Below are 7897 nucleotides of genomic sequence, written 5' to 3' on the forward strand. Positions count from 1 at the left end.
CTACTTCCATAGTGATACTGCCTCAGAAACCCAAGGAGGGGTCGCTATAAGTCGGGGCCAACTCGACGGCACATAACAACAACAACAGCAGTTTTGCACTGAGTCCTTCAGTGCAGCTTGGACTTCTTTCAATACCATTGCTTCTTGATCATATGTTACCTCCTGAAAAGGATGAATGCAGGCCAGTTCTCTTTTGTACAGTGAGACCTGTATTCCTTCCATTTTCTTTGGTGCTTCCTGCATCATTCAATATTTTCCCCATAGAATTCTTCAATATTGCAATTTGAGGCTTGAATTTCTTTCTTCAGTTGTTTCAGCTTGAGAAATGTTAAGTGTGTTCTCCCTTTTTGGTTTTCTAATTCCAGATCTTTGCACATTTCATCAAAATACTTTACTTTCTTTTTGAGCCATCCTTTGAAATCTCCTCTTTAGTTCCCTTCCATCATTTCTTCCTTTCACTGTCGCTATTCTCTGTTCCAGAGCAAGGTTCATAGTGTCTTCTGACATCTATTTTGTTTTTTTCTTTCTTCTCTGTCTTTTAAATGACCTTTTGCCTTCTTCTTGTAAGATGTTCTTGATGTCATCCTACAACTTGTCTTGTCTTCATTCACTAGTATTCAATAGGTCAAATCTGTTTTTCAAATGGTTTCTAAATTCAGGTGGGAGATATGATTCAGTTTGTATTTTGGCTCTCACGGACTTGTTTCAGTTTTCTTTGGTGTCAACATACATATGAGCAATTCATGGTTTCTTTCACAGTCAGCTCCTCGCCTTGTTTGGTTTATTTATATATTTATGATTTGGGTGAAAGTTTACAGAGCAATTTCATTTTCCACACAACAGTTCATAAACATTTTGTCTCATAAAACTGACTACAATATTCCACAATGCAACTGCTGTATTCCCACTTCCAACACACATTTAACTCTTCCCTGCATCATTCCCTCCCATGCACTCTTGTTCCCTGGGCTGTCTCCCTGTGCATACACAACCCTTCTATCCTCCCATGATTGATCTCTCCAAGGAGTGTATCTCCTAATGTAAATGCTCAGGTCATATGCCTGTCATTTGTTTGGCTGCAAGCCACAGGAGTGGGTTCAATTCCAGACCTGAAGGGCAGGTAGGGGCCATAGTCTCAGAGGTTTCCACAGGCTCTATCAGACCAGCAAACTTGGTCCCTTTTTCTTTTTTTTTTAAATTTTGAGTTTTGTTCCACATTGTTCTCCCACTTTATCCAGGATCTCTAGCATAGATCCCCCTCTGAGTGGTTGACTGTAGTAGCCAGGCACCATCTAGTTCTTCTGGTCTCATATTCACATATGCTGAAGATCACATGGTATGCCAGTCCCTTGGACTAATTGTTTCCATATGTCTTTGGTTTTCTTCATTCTTCTTTGCTCTGGATGAGGAGAGACCCATCGTTGCATCTAGATGGTAGCTTGCAAGCTTTTAAGATGCTAGTCACTACTCGACAAAGTAGGATGTGGAACAATGTTTGTGTGTAGTATGTTATGCCAGTTGAGCTTGATGTTCCCTGCAACTGTAGTCCTAGGGCCACAGGTCAAACTACTGTTTCTCTCATAGTAGCTGGCTGTGGTCTGGCCTTGATTTGACTGAAGATATTTAGTTTCTCCATCACCTCTTTCAAAGATGGTCAATTTAAGGAAATTTCCAGAAATGCAAATTGGATTCAAAAGAGGACATGGAAGGAGGAACATCATTGCTGATGTCAGGCTGATCTTAGCTAAAAAGAAAAAATATGAGAAAATTTTTCACCTGTGTTTTACTGACTATGAAAATGTATTAGATTGTGTGAGTCATAAGAAATTATGGATAAGACTGTGAAGAATGGAAATTCAAAAACACTTAAATGTGCTCTTGAGGAACCTATACATAGAACAAAAGGCTGTCATTAGATGGAACAATAGGATTTTGCATGCTTTAAATAAGAAAGGATGAGTGTCAGGGCTGTATATTTCACAGTAGTTATTCAATCTGTACACTGAGCAAAAATTCTGAGAAGAGGAACTTTAGGAAGAAGAACACAGCATCAGGACATGAGGAAAACTCACCAACAACCTGAGATATACAGATAACACAAGCTTGGTTGCTGAAAGTGAAGGGGACTTGAACCACTTCCTGATGAAGATCGAAGACTAAAATCTCCAGTATGAGTTGCACATTCATATAAAGAAAATATATCCTCACACCTGGACCAATAAGCACAATCATGATAAATGCAGGAAAGAGGGAAGTTGTAAAATATTTCATTTTACTTGCATCCGCAGTCAACACTGATGGAGGCAGCAGTTAACAAATCAGATGCCATATTTCACTGGACAAATCTACTGTGAAACGCCTCTTTAAAGTATTGAGGAACAAAGATGTCAGTTTGAAAACTCAAGTGTGCCTAACCCAAGCCATGATATTTTCAACCACTTCGTCTTCATGTGAAAGCTGGACAATGAGTAAGGAAGACTGAAGAATTGATGCCTTTGAATTGTGGTGTTGGCAAAGAATACTGATAATGCCATGGACGGCCAGAACAACAGACAAATCTGTCCTGGAAGAAGTGCAGCTGGAATGCTCCCTGAAAGTGACAATGGCCAGACTTTCTCATCTCCTTGCATCACGTGGTCAGAAGGGACCATTCCCTGGAGAAGGATATCATGTTTAATAAAGTAAAGGGTCAGAGAAAACAAAAGGGAATATCCTAAATGGGTTCAATCGACACAGTGGCTGCAGTGATGTACTTAAGTACAGCAAGGATTGTGAGGCTGGTGCAGGATGGGGCAGTGTTTCATCCTGTTGTTCTCAGGGTCACTAGGAGGCAGAACCAACTTGATGGCTAACAACAACACGTTAGTCATTAGAGGCAACCAAGGCTAGTCAGTTTGAGAATCAGGGAGGAGAAAGAGCTTTGGGGAGTCCACAAAATTCTCAGCTAACAAACACTAGATTCATAGATAATATATAAATGTTGTTGTTGTTGTTTGCCGTCGAGTCGGCCCCGACTCATAGCGACCCCTCCTTGGGTTTCCAAGTCAGTATCACTACGGAAGTAGGATTGCCCAACCTTCCTTCTGAGGAGTGGCTGGTGGGTTTGAACCGCCAGCCTTCTGGTGAGCAGTCAAGTGCCTTAGCCACTATGCTACCAGAGCTCCTAATATATAAATAGTAGTTAATTAAACACATTTAAAATATAAAATCAGCCTGTCTCTTATAGCTAACTTTGCTGCTCTTTTCTGTTTTCTAGTAGTTTTCACCAGCTCCATGGCACCAGGAAACCAAACATATGTTTCAGAATTCATCCTTTTGGGGCTCTCAGACGAGACAGAGCTGCAGCCCTTCCTCTTTGGGCTGTTCCTGTCCATGGACCTGATCACCTTCACTGGGAACCTGCTCATCATCTTGGCCATCTTCATAGACTCCCACCTCCACACACCCATGTACTTCTTCCTCTCCAACCTCTCTTTCACAGACATCTGTTTCACCTCCACCATTGTCCCAAAGATGCTGCTGAACATCCAGATGCAGAATAAAGTGATTACCTATGAAGAATGCATCACTCAGATGTATTTTTTCATGCTTTTTGGAGCTGTAGACAATTTTCTCTTAACAGTGATGGCCTATGATCGGTTTGTGGCCATCTGTCACCCCCTGCACTACAAGGTCAACATGAACCCCAAGTTCTGTGGCCTCCTGCTTCTGACAACCTGGTTACTCAGTGTTCTGGACTCTTTGTTACATGGATTAATGGTTTTGTGACTCTCCTTTTGTACAGATTTGGAAATACCCCATTTTTTCTGTGAACTTAATCAGATCATCCAACTTGCTTGTTCTGATACTTTCCTCAATAACTTATTGATATATTTTTCAAGTGGATTTCTGTGTGTTATTCCACTCACTGGGATACTTTACTCATACACTAAGATTGTTTGCTCCATTGTGAGAATTCAATCAAGTGGGGGCAAATATAAAGCCTTTTCCACTTGTGGGTCTCATCTCTCAGTGGTTGCCTTGTTCTATGGTACAGGGCTTGGAGTGTATCTGAGTTCTGCTGCTACCCAAAACTCCAGGGAAAGTGCAATAGCCTCAGTGATGTACACTGTGGTCACTCCCATGCTGAACCCCTTTATCTACAGTCTTAGAAACAAGGACATAAAGCAGGCCCTAAGAAAACTTTTCCGCTGACAAATATTGTCTATGTAACAGAATCATTTCTTCTCAGGATAAGAGAAGTGATCATGAGCAACAGAACTCAAAATTATGAAAAACTAAATCAAGATTATTTCATCATTTCATAAATGTGCATTACTACTATAATTCAATCTCCTTCATTTAAAACAAGATAAGCAATCCTTACTTCCATATTTCTTTCAGAAACTTTTTTTAAATGAAAATCTTCCCTTCAACAGGAAATCCTTTCAAGGTGACTGCATATGATTCACTATGAAACAGAACTTCCACTGTTGGCCATGGAGTACCACCAAACATCTATCCCAAGGACTAGCATCATTATTGTCCTCAACCGCAAAAAGTTGAGATATCAAGTTCCAGATTCCTATTTTGGAAAGTCTGTTTCTTGTAATCACTTCTGGTATGAGATATTTGAACTCTTTGGGTTATTTTATTTCAATTGAAGTCTTGTTAAGTATTTTGAACAGAAATTTTATAAGCATGTACTTACTAAATTGTCAAGGGGCAAGTGGTATGTCCTTCAAGTATTGGGAATGACTCCCAGAACAACACTGAAAATCAGAATGACCTAAGAACATTGATATTTCTTCTTTCACTGGGAAGGTGGTGGAATCAAGACTCCACTGAAATTATGGGCTCCACAAACATGATGTATTAGCTGCAATCCAGGAAGTAGGAACCTTTTGTTATAATTGTTACCTGAACACCCATCCCTAAAGCAGCTAGTCAGCTGCTCCAATAGATTGCACCATTGAGTTAAATACAATTCTCGCCACGGGGAATAACTATATCCAGCTCCCAGTCACTCAATGAGACTCAGCGAAGCTGACATACAAACTTAACTACCATATGTCCCTCTGACAATACGACCAAAGTAGGTGAGACCAAGTCTGGCCATTCTCACTTCCGAGGAATATTCCTGCTGCACTTCTTCCAGGATGGATTTGTTCATTCTTCTGGCAGTACTTGATACTTTCAGTACTCTTTGCCAACAACACAATTCAAAAGCATCAACTCTTCTCCTGTCTTCCTTTTCCATTGTCCAGCTTTGCGTGCATATGAGGCGATTGAAAACACCATGGCTTGGGTTAGACGTACCTTCATCTTCAAAGAATTAGCTTTGCTCTTCAGCAGTTTAAAGAGGTCTTTTGAGCAGATTTGCCCAGCTCAATACATTGTTTGATTTCTTCAGTGCTTATTCCATTGATGTTGATTATGGAGCCAAGTAATTTGAAATATTTGACAGCTTCAATCTTCTCTCCTCTTATCATGATACCAGTTATGGTCCCAGTTGTGAGGATTTTCATTTTCTTTATTTTAAGGTGTAATCCATACCGTAGACTAGTCTTTAATCTTCATCAGTAAATGCTTCAAGTCATCTTTACATTCAGCAAGTAAGGTTGTGTCATCTGCATATTGTAGGTGGTTAATGACTCTTCCTTCTATCATAATGTTGTGTTCTTCTTCATATAGTCCAGCTTCTCAGATCATGTTCTCAGCATACATATTGAAACAGTATGGTGAAGAGAAACAACCCTGACACACTCCTTTCCTGATTTTAAACCATACAGTATCCCCTTGTTCTGTTTGAAGGACATCCCCCTGGTCTGTGTACAGGTTCCTCATGAACACAATTAAGTTTTCTGGAATCCCCATTCTTCTTAATGCTCCCCATAATTTGTTATGTTCCACACAGTTGAATTCCTTGTCATTGTCAATAAAAAACAAGTAAACATCTGGTACTCTTTCCTTTGAGACAAGAGCCTTCTGACTTCACCAATGATATCCCTCATTCCACATCCTCTTCTGAAACCAGCTTGCATTTCTGGAAGTTCTCTGTCAAGATGCTGCTGTAACCATTTTTGAATTATCTTCAGCTAAATTTTACTTGCATGTGATATTATATGTGTTAAATAATTTCCACTTTCTGTGGGGTCATCTTTGTTTGGAATGGCTACAAATATGGATCTCTTTCAGTCTTGACCAGGTAGCTGTCTTCCAAATTTCTTGGCATAGATGATTAAGTACCTCCAGTGCAGAATCCATTGGTTGAAACATCTTAATGGCTACCCCATCAGTTCCTGAAGGCTTGTTTTTCACCAATTCCTTCAATGCAGCTTCAGCTTCTTCCTTCAGTACCTCTAGTTCTTGATCAAATTCCATCTCCTGAAATAGAACAACAGTGACCAATTCTTTTTGGAACAGTGTATTCTTTCCATCTTCTTTTGATGTTTCCTGCATCACTCAATATTTTGCCCATAGAATCTTTCAACATTGCAATACCAGGCTTGAATTTTTCCTCTAGTTCTTTCAGCTTGAGAAATGTCGAGTGTGTTTTTCCTTTTTAGTTTAATTACTCCAGGTATTTGCACATATCATTATACTAATTGACTTTGTCTTATCAAGCTGCTCTCTGAAATCTTCTGTTCAGCTCTTTTATCTTGTCATTTCTTCATTTGGTTTAGCTACTCTCCACTCAAGCACAAGTTTCAAAGTATCTTCTGATATTCATTTTGGTCTTTTCTTCCTTCCCTGTCTTTTAAATGACCTTTTTCTTTCATCATGGATGATGTTCTTGATGTTATCCCACAATTCCTCTGGTTTTCAGTCATTGGTGTTCAATGTGTCAAATCCATTTTTTAGATGGTTCTAAATTCAGATGGAATATAATCAAGGTTATATTTTGGCTCTCTTGGACTTGTTTTAATTGTCTTCAGCTTCAACTTGAACTTACATATGAGCATTTGATGGTCTGTTCCACAGTCAGCCCCTGGCCTTTTTTTGGCTGTAAATATCAAGCTTCTCCATCACCTCTTTGCACAGAGGTAGTCGATCTGATTCCTGTGTATTCCATCTGGAAAAATCTATGTGGGAAGCCACCATTTATGTTGTTGGTAAAATGAATTTACAATGAATAAGTCATTGGTTTTGCAATATTCTATCCTGTGATCTCCAGTGTTATTTCTATCACTGAGGTCATATTTTCCAATTACCAATTATTCTTCACTTCCAACTTTTGCATTCCAAGCAGCAATAATAATGAACACATCTTGATTGCATGTTTGGTCAATTTCAACCTGCAAAAGTTGGTAAAAATCTTCAAATTCCTCATTTTTGGCTTTGGAGCTTGGTGCATAAATTTGAATCTCACTCACTGTCATTGAGTTGGATCTGACTCATAGAGACCCTGTGTTAGACTGGGATCTCTAGAGAAACCAAAAACCAGCCAAGTTTATATATATAGAGAGGGGGGGGGAGAAATTTATCTTAGGAAAATGGCTCACAAACATATAGAAGCTGGCAAGTCCAAAGTCCCTGGAGGAAACATCGGGCTGGAGGCAGACTTAGCTTCCACAACCACAGGGGGCTGAGAAGCTGAAGGCTGGCAGGCAATACACAGGCTGTTGACTTCAACAAAAGATGAATCCAAGATCTCCATGCTGAAGGGTGGTCTGTTCACTCATGGAAATTTGTAGGCAGCACACCAGAGTCCCGATCCACAGAAGAATGTCTCTCTTCTCGAGATGTCCCTGGGTATCGTGGAAGTAGGCCCCACCTCCCCTTGGGCAGATTGGTCACTCAGAACATAGTCATCCAACCCCATCATGGGAACAACCACAGCAGTTGGCACACAGCTCCAACCATGACAGTCCACCCCTTGTCAACTTGGCAGTTGTACACATCTTCTTAACCATAT

At 40.0% G+C, this 7897-nt stretch overlaps 1 pseudogene; it reads left to right on the forward strand.

Annotated features, from left to right (window-relative positions):
- Window positions 1–3273: 3273 nt before the first annotated feature.
- On the forward strand, window positions 3274–4194 carry LOC103212645 (annotated as a pseudogene).
- The last annotated feature ends 3703 nt before the right edge of the window (window positions 4195–7897 follow it).

This window comes from Orycteropus afer, unplaced genomic scaffold (assembly GCF_000298275.1).
Source record: "Orycteropus afer afer isolate SDZICR_OR568_19922 unplaced genomic scaffold, OryAfe1.0 scaffold01048, whole genome shotgun sequence".
Taxonomy (NCBI): Eukaryota; Metazoa; Chordata; class Mammalia; order Tubulidentata; family Orycteropodidae; genus Orycteropus; species Orycteropus afer.